Here is a 12,206-nt window from a genome sequence, read left to right on the forward strand (position 1 = left end):
TCAAAAGATAGAGAACTCAAGTTGGAAGCAGCACCACCGATTCATCATCTGCTGGTGGTATGAGGCCTAGGTTTTCTACTCCTGAGGCTGAGGAGGAGTATACGAAGCTTCTCTCGAAGCCTATTTCTAAGGAGAGAGGATTTCTGCCATCCGGGAAGGATGGTAAGTTGTTGGAGATGATTCTCGAGATGGGCTGGGTACCTTTTTGTGAGGCTCCCGCTGCTGTGCCCATGAGTATTGTGCGGGAGTTTTATGCCAATGCTAAAGCGGAGAAGAATGGCTTTACGGTGGAGAAGGGGATGACTGTTGAGTACAGTGCTGAGGCTATCAGAACAGTGATTGAGCAGCCTGCGGGGAAGGTGGGACAGGACACTTGGAACGATAAGACTCCGGAGGACTTTAACTTGGATCTGATCGTTGCTACTCTATGTGTGCCTAAGACTCATTGGAAGTTCAAGAGGGGCATTACTGATTACTCCGCGTTCCATGCTTCATGCATGAACAGGTTTGCACGAGCTTGGAACTCGTTTATTTGTGCTAACATCATGCCATCTTCGCATGTGCATGAGATTACTGTGGAGCGTGCTCGTCTGCTATGGGGTATTCTTCAGGGTTATTACATTGATTTGAAGATGGTGATCTATCAGGGGATCTTGAGATTTTTGAGGGGTGGTACTACAGGTGCTATTCCTTATGCGTCCATTGTGACAAAGTTGTGTGTGGCGGTTGGTGTTTATTGGCCCATACATGAGTATTTGCAGCTTTCTAGTGCTCCTATCGACAGTTCTACGCTGCACAGCATGGTTGAGTGGTATGGCGCCAGCCCGATCCTAAGGGGCTTGGTTATTCTTATGATCATCTACCATGAGGACGTCCAGCCCCTCAGTCATATGTCGGTGGTACACAGCAGGCTAGTAAGGCGGCTTGGAGAGCCAAGTTTGGCGAGGAGGTCGGTCCACCGCAGCAGCAGCAGGAGCAGATATGGGAGCTGGTTTGAGTTCGATGCATTATAGGCGTCTTGCGAGGAGGATGGATGTGATGCACGACATCCACAGTCAGTTTGCACGCGATCTCACCCAGGCACTTGGGACTGCATTTAGAGCTACGTGAGTTGACATCCAGTGGCCAGTTTTTGGTCAGGATTCCGTGTATCCACCTCCGGACACACCTGACACTCCACCCGTTAAAGGTGATGATTCTGATTCTGAGTAGGTATGCCTGATTCCTTACTATTACCTTCACTGAGGACAATGAATATTTTAAGTTTGGGGGTAGTAGTCTAAGGAATATGTTTGTGTGAGTCTCATATAGTTTGCATGTTCATGATAGTTTTATTTCATATAGTTGCATATATTTTGTCATGTAGTTTTTTTTAATATTTGGTAGTTTTTATAATAATTTGTTCATGTAGTTTCATGCATTTACATTATACTATGATTCCCTTAGATAATTTTTCCGATTAATTGGTGATATTGATGCTAGTGTAGTGATGTCATATTTAATAATGTTAAGTCTTGTTGGATTGATTTGCATGCTAGATACATTTGTATTTCACTAAGTCTTATAGGTTGCTACCGTGCTAGATCATAGTCATGATTTGTTGGTTTTTCGAGATTTAATTGCTTGTTTATATTTAGAATTTAGAATATTCTCTTAATAATAAAAGACATGGATATTTAAAAATTGGAGGAAATTGGATTTCATTGCTAATTGTGTGGCTAGGTGTTAATTGGCTAGTAGCCGGCTCATATTTTTATGAGTATTCTATGGTTGAATGAGATGGAGCGAAACGCACTCATTCAAAAATTGAAAAAAAAAAGAAAAAAAGTAAGTGTTATGTATAATTGATCACGAGTGGGCTCTTTAGTACTCGAGTTATTAAGTTCTTAGAGGACTTTGTGCCTAGTGACCTAAGGCTTCTACAGTCTGGGATCCGCTAACCTAACGCTCGCTACAGGGGTGCTATTGTATAAGTCTTTTGTAGACCTCACTTATTGCACGATCAAATAAGTATATGAGTTTTGTCTTGTTTAAATAAAGCATGAATCCATGATTAACTCCGATATACGAATTGAAGTGTTATAAGTTATTTTGAGTCTAGCTTTTATTCTGTGTATAAACTTGCGGTTGTCTTGATAAGCAGTGAGTCATGGTTGTCGATCTAGTTGTGATAGTACATATGTAAGCATTTGCACACACGCACGTCTCTGGTATATAAATTGATTTATGAGATTTGACAGATTTTTATGAGAATAATTGCATTTGTTGAGGTGTTGCTAGTTTATTGGTTTAGTTATGCTTTGGGGATCATTGCATTTGATATTAGTTGCATTCATGCATTTTTATTTCTTGTTCTTTGAGTCTGTTTATGCTTGAGGACAAGCATCGATTCAAGTTTGGGGGTGTGTTAAGTGGCATTTATGACACTTATTTATGCTCTAATAAGCTTTGAGTTGGTGTATTTGTACTCAAGTTATTTGTGTTTTAACGTGTTTTCAAGTGTTTTTGCATTTTAGGCATTACTTTGTGAATCAGGTGAATTAGCATTATTTTGATGCTAATATGGTATTTAGAATGTGTTGGAATAAAAGTTTGAAAGACTAGCTCGAAGCTGCAAGGAATAAAGAAAAGAAAGAAAAGAATTTTTGGCAGAAGGCAGGCGCCCCCGCGCTGGTATTGCGTGCGGCCGCGCCGGGGGAAATGAAAGTCAGCGCGCCCGCGCTGGGTCGGGAGTTAAAAATCCTGATTCTTGTGTAATTCGAATTCTGGACTCCTGGGAATGCATGGACTGCTATATAAACATAACTTAGGTCGTTTATATATATATATTCAGAGATTCAGAGTTTTCAAGACATCAAGGAAGGAGAAGACGGCAAGAGACCTTTTTGGCACAATTCAACGAAGGCAAAGACGATCTAGTTTATTCTTGTGAATCTTTGTTTTGAGTTGTAATTTAAATGCTTGTTTCTTGTTGCTGAACATATATTCTTGTGTGTACTTGGTTTTATTTTTCATATAAAGACTGCGTTTGATATATCATGTTTTCATGGGAACCCACGTTGGCGATGAGTTCGATTATGGGCTAATCGTTATTGTGGGGTTCTAGCGGATTTATTTATGGATTTCTTTAGTTAAATTGTTTGATGCCTTAGTATGTGGTGATTGTATGATATCCTAGTTATGGTTGTGCTTATTCATCTTGTGAGCGTCGCGTACTTATAAGATAGCGTGTTAATTCTTAATGAAGCGAAAGTGAATTTAAGGATTTAGAACTTGCCATGTGTTAGGTATGAATACAATACAGAGGGGGGGGGGTGAATGTGTTTTGCCTTAAATGTTTGATTTTTGATCGACTCAGGCTTTAGCAGTTGGTTGTTACCAATGATTTAGTAGAATAGATGTTAAACATAAATAATTGTGCAAATATATAAAACAAAGATCTTCAAAACTCACTTAATTTTATATTAAAAATCAAGCAGTGTTTTGCTACAAAATCTCTAAGTTCTTGTTTTAGAACTTAGCTTCTTTCTTGAGAGAGAACACACAATTTTCTATCTAGATTGTTACATTTAACTAGAGGACCAGTGTTAACTTTATAACTCAGTTAACTGCTGGTTTACACAGTGGATAATAAACATGTTGTTAGCTTTTCTAAACTGTCACTTGTCATTTTTATTTATAGAAAAGCAAATCTTCCATTTCTGGCTTAGCATATCTTTAGCATCCCGTGTTTACTTTAATCTCCTCTGTCAGTTAATCTTTGTCATTGATCTTGCACATCTCTCAAGCTGCTTTTTGTAGATTTGTCAATCCAGTTGTGTGAATTGTTTGTTGATCTGCAACCTTGGATATTAAACTGTTCTGCAATTTTGTACTTAGAGAAATTTCTTCACTTCGAGATCTCCAATTAAGCTGTAGAGAACTCGACATCTCGATAGGCATGTTGGCTTGTCGATATCTCTGAAACTTCATTGATGTCTTGACTTATCGACAACTCTGAGTTCTCTAGTGAATTTTGGTTTATCGATAACTCAGAGTTCTCTAATGGACTTTGGCTTATCGATAACTCAGAGTTCTCTAATGAATGTATACTTGACGATATCTCTGAGTTCTCGAATGGGTATCTGACTTATCGATATCTCCAATAGCATTTCCTGAGTTCTCGATAGGCAATTCCTGAGTTCTCGAATGACTATTCATGAGTTCTCGATAGGTCTTTCTGAGTTCTCGAACGACTTCTCTATAACACTAATTATGTGACTTGTAGAGCTCTTGACTTGAATGTTTTTCACCAAAAAGAATTATTCAACTCCAAGCTTCTTCATAATCCTTCTGAGGCATGACCTTCTTGATCTTCTTCCAGATAGAATTCTTAGGCTTGACACTGTTTAGAGAAAAATGCTCCAGTCTGCTCCATTTACATTTTACAGCCATTAAGTGTTACAAGTATGAATTACAGATTAAGGTTACAATACAACTAATCTTAGGGTTGTCAGTATGACTTAGTCTTGTTATGATACAGGCATGTCTTGCACAACACCATGCTAGCATAGGTTCATGTATTGTTATTCATGATTCGTAGGTAATTTTACCCATCTTACTTGCCCTATGTAATCACGATAGATAACTTGTGCTTAAACCGTTATGTTGTCAAATTCTATAGACATATAGGGTCTCAATATAATTGGTGCCTATTCAGCTTCTATCTCTTTTGTGGATGTCTGGTAGAATGGTACTCGTGCAACGAAAGTTGGCGTTTATCAGTTTTGTGTTGTCTGATTAGTGTCATCACCATTACAAGCTAAGGTTGAGAATAATAAGGCTATTGAATGAAGTATTTAATGAAGTTAGAATCCCATGTTTTTCATATATATTAATCCATTCTACTTTATTCTCTTAGTTATAATTGTTAGCATAATTCTTAGTTATAAACATTCTCACTTGTTGTGATAACTCGAATTTTTGAGCCCACGCTATGTAGTGCATGAGAAAATGAGTTTCGGAATTGATATTACGACTATACGTACCAAATGAGTGTATGTAAACGCTATTAGTTTTCGAAGAAAATGAACTTTGAAAAATGACCGTATTTACGACTTATCGAGGATTACGGGAATCACAATATAATTACGAGATTAAAATCCTACGGATTTATATTCAAGTAGGATAAATAAAAATATAAGGAATAAATATGAAAGGAATTACATCGCGAACCAACTACGAGTAAGTATTACGGAGAACGTTTAAGTAACCGAGCGAACGCGTAAACGATTAAATAAACATAACGCACTAACTAAACCATGATAAGGAAGTAACCATGGTTACTTCATCAAATAGTGAGCTACCCATAGGATGACCAAGCTAGCTAGAAAATAGTGAGCTAAGGAAGCTAACCTTGTAGTTAGCTTGTAAGCTAGCAAGCTACAAAGATATGTCCATGGATTTGGCAACAAGGAATAAACCTAGAATGCTATCCTAGGAAGAATAAAATCAAGTTGCAAGATATCAAGTCATCTTCCAAGAAGCAACCTATCCAAAGCATCCAAGAGAAGCAACCAAGTAGTATAAATACCCTCCCCCCATCCCCATTTTAGCTCCCATTCGGCAATTTGAAGAAAAAAGGGAGAACTGGAATTCAAAACTCCAAGTTCAAGCTCTTGTAAAATCACCCAATTAATTCCCAAGCCTCCTAGCAAATAAACTAAGGTAATAAAATTCTTTCATCTCTTTTTTTATCAAGGTTTGATGGGTGGAATAAATTTAAGAAACTCACAAGTGAATAGTGTGAATAGTAACCTCTCTTTGGTTTCTTGATTTCAATGGTGGTTTAGGTTCTAAAAATCATACCAAGCACTTCCAAGCCTCCACCATCCTCAAGAACACGTCTCAAGCTTTCAATAAAGGTAAAAATCTTTGGCCCAACTTTATTTAAGGTTTACTTTTAAGATCCATTTAGTATATGGTAGTAAACCTAGTTTACTAAGTAGTATTGATGAAATCTTGGTGTTTAAGTTAAGTAGATTAAATTTGGTTGTTGTTGCCTCAATAACATGATGTTCTTGATAGGAGTTTGTGTGTTGATGATGATATGATGATTGTTGGTGGTTTTGTTGATAGTTAGGGCGCAAACGAAACCCCGATCGTAAACGTAACTTCGTAAAACCAACAAACCGTAACTTTACGTTTCTGCAGAAAGTCCCAAAGTTGTAAACTGTATATTTTTGAAAAATAACCTTTTTTAGGATATAAAATGTTATAAGGATCGTTTGGGCACTTGAATCGCTTGATTTCGATTTACGGATCAAAAGTTATGGTCGTTTTAGTAAAAGTGATTTACGCGACAAAAACTGCTACGAATTACGAACTTTGAAAATATAAAGGATAGACTTAAATGTATTCATAAATCATGAAATTATTACAGAGAGTAAAATATTGAGTTTCCTAACTGCCATAAAAATTTCAAGTCAAAATAATGATTTCTCAATTTTATAAAAATGTCGGAGCCGAGACCGCGCGAGTAGAAACCGCAAGAATCCTTAAGCGGAGCCGACGACGATAATGAGAATGAACCCAAGGTACTTAGGAAAATGAAGTGACAATAATGTGAATATGACTTAAAAGAAATATTGAAGGTAGTATGAGTTGAGAGGGTGCAAAATGAGTAGCGCATAAGTGCGAGATACCGTAAATTAGAATGGAACCTAACGAAATGAAATGTGTTTATGGTTATAGATTTCCGAGCGGAACCTAGAGCATCCTCCACCTCGAGATACCCAGGCAAGTTTACAAACCCAACTCCATTTTTCTGTTGTGTTGTGAAAGGATTTTTTTACTATCATCACTTAAATACCATGTTTGCCATGATACGTAGTTGTTGAATTTTCGCATAATGTAGCGATGTTGTACGATAAGTATATATCGTGAAATCTTATTTCGCTTTAAGCGTGACATATTATATAAGACCGAGGATCGGTCGGGATTTAAGATAAAACCCAGGAATCATTTCGGAGATATTATAGGACGGGTATAAGTCCATAATAGTATGTTTTAAAGGGACTCATCATCCATTTACGAAACATTATAACACCTCGAACTTTTATTAAAATGATTTTCCCAACAATCATATCCCCTCAACTATATTTTATTGTTCGGATAATAAATATTATATATGTATTCCTTTATTATGGGAATAGTATACTCCAACGTTTATTTATTTCAAACCCGATTAATCATTTAGATAACTAATTATGTAGACACAAACTAGTTGATGAATATTATTTTAAATAAATCTTTTAGAGAATAAACTCATTCGAGTTATGATTAATATCAATTATCATTTAATCATTTATAGACTACTATTATTATTTATTAAAGGGTTTTATCATTGATTTAAAAATCATAGATCCTGATATAAAACATACTTTCTAATTTAAAAGTACCATTCGAATAATTTCAGATCGTCGGTGAATATTATCCCGACTTATTAATATTTTGAATATAGTTTCAAGGAGAAAATTTTCCCCCTTATTAATTATCTGTTGACAACGATCAACTCACATCCTTAGTACTTCCTCCGAAACTTTCGGAAGTACCTATATATATATACAGTAAAGTTATGTCTATCAACAAGCAAAACGCTTGGAGGAACTTCGATGTGGTTCGAGTTCTCGAGACATGATGGGATTTCCTAAAGGACAAGGGAGGGGTAGAATCCAAGTACTTCGTGTATTGGATAGGCTATTAGTACCGTAGGAGACGGTATAATATGTACCTATGAACCTGCGAAGTGTGTGTATACCCGAAATGAGGACACATAGCCCGTATGCGGCAAGGGTGATACCCGAGAGATGACGGTTTCATCCTTCTACTAGTAGAAAAGGTTACTATTTCCGTAGTACGACTGATCATCGTATGCGGTGGCTCCATTGAATGTCCAAATTCTTCCAATTGGAATTGAAATTCAATACCATAACCCAAGCCTAGGTGCTGGGATTACTATTAAGGTATTCGCAGGTTATTAAAACCCCCCTTAAAGAATTATTTTCGTAAGAAGGTGTGTGACACCAAGGAAAACTATTTTCAAATAAAACATATATATAATATATGATGTTATCATACAGTCATTTCCATATTGTACATTATTATGCTGAGCATTATAGCTCACACTTGTTTTATTAAATTGACACAACACAACAGTGAATCAAGATGCCTGCCATGAGAACCACAGCCAGGAAACGGGTAGGAAATTGCCAGTTGTTCCGTAGATTGTTTGGTGTTGTACCACAGGTAGTCAGAATAAGTTGGATTAGTTTTCAGTTGTTTATAGTTCGGCTTATTTATAAGTATGATTTATGTTAGATAAGAAACAAAAAACGTATATTTGGCCGGCGGACTAGCCTTACCTAAAGGTCACTCCCCGGTAAGATTAATTACTTTTGGATTGTAATAAATATCACTTGATGGTTAAAAATTACTCTAGTTATGATGGTTCATTTCGAAGATAATAACCTGTAAGTGTGTGTGTGATAAGTGTGGGGTCGTGAAGCGTGAGTATTTATTTATTGTAGTGTGAGTTGTGTGAGTTTTAAAAGAGATGTGTCCTAAGTCCATTCATGTATGATGATTTAGGAATAACTTTTATGTAATCTGTTTTGATTTCATTGATATTAATAAAAGACTTGTTTTGGTTTTATTGCGGGCTTTATCTATTTAAGTGTTTAAATAAGATATACCATAGTTTAGAGTAAAGCTTTTTATGGATTATGATGAGATCATAATAATGAGACCTAAAAGATGATAACTCTAAATTTAAATAGTTCCTGGTCGTAGGATTACTAACTGGTAATTACTAATCCGCAAAGATCGGTACATACTATGCTTGCTTCATTATGAAGGATGTCTGTTCTCATAGACATTTGTGTGGTGACACTATAGCTAGTATGTAGGTGCTTATTATAGAATAAGTTCATTGAACATGACTCACACAGCTGAACAACAGATAGATTTCACTCACGTGTCAGTAGTTATTCACATAGTGATATTTGTACAAGTATCCTTAGACTTGAGGACATCATAGTCATCTTGTGTACACTGAACTATGCTTTGGTTTAGTTCTTAGTCTCCAGGGACAATTATAAGGGCTCTACTGGGTATAGGAATTTGTACACGAAGATAGTGTATGATCAATAAAGGATCTACCCCTTCCAGTGAAGGAAGAGAATGTTCAATGCTGATCCACTTATGCTAGTTCAGGAATCTCTGGCCAGAGTGAATGAAATTAGAAAGGAGTTTCTAATTTACATTAAATAGAACTAAGCATAGTGAATGGGAAAGCAAATGATTAAATAAGATAGGCTTGACACAAGTTCCATGCCTTATATTTAATCATGACATTGCAGGGTAGAAGGAATTGATTGTACGGTAACTACTCACTGAATATCTTCTTGGTATTCTAAGCAGTGAATTCGTATTATCCGGATAGTCGCGATATGCTGAGAAGTATCCCTCACGATGTAGAATAAATATGATTAATTTAATAATTAATCATATTTAATGAATTAGAGAATTTATATAAATAATGATAAAATAGTTTTAATATTATTTATTTCTACTACCGGCTTAATATTGAACCTACATGGTCACACCATAAAAGAGAATGATTTAAAGGTGGAGGAATTAATTAATAATGGCTGGTAATTATTTATTTGTGAAATAAATAATTAATTAGCAGATTTAATAATTGATTAAATGAGATTTAATTAATTCTTAATATTATTAAATTAAGAATTTAATTTTGGAAATTAAATCAAGTGAGAGAATTATTTTTCTAAAGTGTTTAGAAAAGGGATTAATGATTAAAATATGTTTTAATTATTAGTTAATTGGTTAATAAGAATAATCAATTAAAGGGTTAATAATAATAATATTTTATGGAAAATTTTCAGCTGAAAATTTTGCCTATAAATATACTATTATAAACCCTATTTGCCTCAACCCAAATAAAAAAACCCTAATTCTAAAGTAGAAATAGAGGGAGGCAACTAATTCTCTCAACCTCTTCCTCCTCCATTACAATGATCTCTTGGTGGATACCGGTGGAGTGCTTCACACTTGAGGAGCAGCTGCTAGGGATCTCCGCTCATCGTTCTTGGATCGCTATTAGAGACCTCCATCTTTCCATTAACGTAAAGCTTCTTAAGGTAAACATACTGAACTACAAATTAAATATTATTTTTCGAATGGATCCTGCGGAGGGTTTCAGTTTTTTTTTAAGATTTAAATTTACGTTTTCGTTGCGTTTATGTGCTAAAAACCCTTCAAGTTTAAGATGGCGTGGCTTCCGAGACTCCTGACCCCGGGTTTTGGGGCGCCAGAGAAATGGTATCAGAGCCTTGGGTTATCAAATCTTGGAAATGATAGGATATAAAATACGTAGACATAAGAATAATAAAGTAATCAATTAGAGCTCAAGTCGAGTTCGTCGTCGGGCTACACGGGTAGTCTTGACTGTTTTACCCTCAAGGGAATTTCAACTCTAAGTTAGTAACACCTTGCCTATTGTGTCAGATACCTGTGGAGCCTAGGAGGGAGGTTGATCTTGTTGATGATGTCATGATTCCTGAGCGTGACCCTATTCCCGAGCCAGAGAGCCCACCCATTGATGATTCAGACAATGACCCTACTGAGGAGGTCCTAGAGGAGGAGACTGAGCTTCCTGTCCCCGTAGCTAATGGCGTAGTCTGGAGAGATGTAGAGATGTACCCACACCAGGCTATTCGCTCTCCTACACCACCCCCAAGGATCCAGAGCCCTATGTCCTATACTGATGATGATGAGGAGGAGGCGATACGCGCACAGTTCCATGAGGTCCATGACATATCCTTTAGCGACCCAGATTCACCTCTACCACCACCGGCGACCATGCATGTAGCCGTACACGACTGGATAGTGGGTCAGTATAATGCTGAGATCACTGCGGCATCTGCTCGCATTGCGGATTTATGCCAGGAACTGACAGCTGAGAGAGCCACCTGACTAGGATACCCAATTCACTCAATATTTGCTTACACAACCTTAAACTTAAATAATAATATATAATTCTTACAGTATTCCAAGTATTATAACCAAAGTTCACGATACAACCAAAAGTCTATTACACAAGCATTATTCATTAAGATACTATACGCGTTCATCATCTACTAAGCCTTAGTTCATCACATACTTATCCTTTCCCGAACATCCTTCTCCAAAGTTCTTTCCTGTGGAAGTTAGTGACATAAACGAGTGAGCTTAAAAAGCTCAGTAAGCATATATAGTAGAATTCAACTGAGGTTTATCCAAGAAATCAAAGTTCATCAAACAAATATTCGAATAAAGAGACATGAAAGTTACTACAATCAACAAAAATTCATCATATAGTTCTCACAAGATTAAAACTGAGTATTCAAGCATGACAAGTTCATCAATTCATCAAGTTGGGATCCCAGCCAGCTAAACAATTGGTTTAGCTTACTTCCAAAAAAAGGAAGTATCATCATCAGTTCATCAAGTATCAGTGCAAGAATACTCATTTTCCATCAGTGAGTTATCAGTCCGATCAAATCAATCATCATATAAGAATCAAAACATCAACAGTGAAATACAGTAAAATAGTACAGTATATACTTACCTTAAATCGCTTTTAATACAACTTCTAAAACAATTTCTTTCTCGAGTCTCAAGTCCCTTTATTCTTGACTTAGTACCCTAACAACGTCATTCACAATTCTCAGTAACATGATTTTATTAATAAATTAAAATCTAAATCTTACCAAGTAAATTCTAATATTTACTTAATTTAAATAAAAATGATAATGGATGAGGGCGTAGGAAGACTTACCAACTAAGGAGCTTTCTTTTAGCTTCGTCCTTCCTCTTTATAAATAACTCACTTCATTATCTTATAGGTAGTGAAACTTTACTACTTCTTTTCTTTTTCGATGTGGTACTCAATTTGACAAGTTTAAAAATAAATTTTCCATTTTCCAAAACAAGTCGCAAAAACGGACAAGTAACTCCCAAGGCAACCCCCATGCACACAGCAAACTTGAATCTTGCTCAAGGCAAGGTGCACACAAGTGCACTTGCACCTTGGCAACAAATTTGCTAAAGACTTCCCAATTTATTCTAGTTTATCTTCTATTTTCTTTCCAATGTGGGACTATGAC

At 36.2% G+C, this 12,206-nt stretch overlaps 1 long non-coding RNA gene across 1 annotated transcript; it reads right to left on the reverse strand.

Annotated features, from left to right (window-relative positions):
* Positions 1 to 11,123: 11,123 nt before the first annotated feature.
* Positions 11,124 to 11,893, reverse strand: LOC141717153 (uncharacterized). Its single transcript, XR_012573542.1, has 3 exons — positions 11,879 to 11,893; positions 11,669 to 11,745; positions 11,124 to 11,258 (listed from the first exon to the last, which is right to left on the reverse strand). It is a non-coding gene; the product is annotated as an uncharacterized LOC141717153 (long non-coding RNA).
* Between the last annotated feature and the right edge of the window lie 313 nt (positions 11,894 to 12,206).

This window comes from Apium graveolens, chromosome 4 (assembly GCF_009905375.1).
Source record: "Apium graveolens cultivar Ventura chromosome 4, ASM990537v1, whole genome shotgun sequence".
In the NCBI taxonomy this organism is placed as follows: domain Eukaryota; kingdom Viridiplantae; phylum Streptophyta; class Magnoliopsida; order Apiales; family Apiaceae; genus Apium; species Apium graveolens.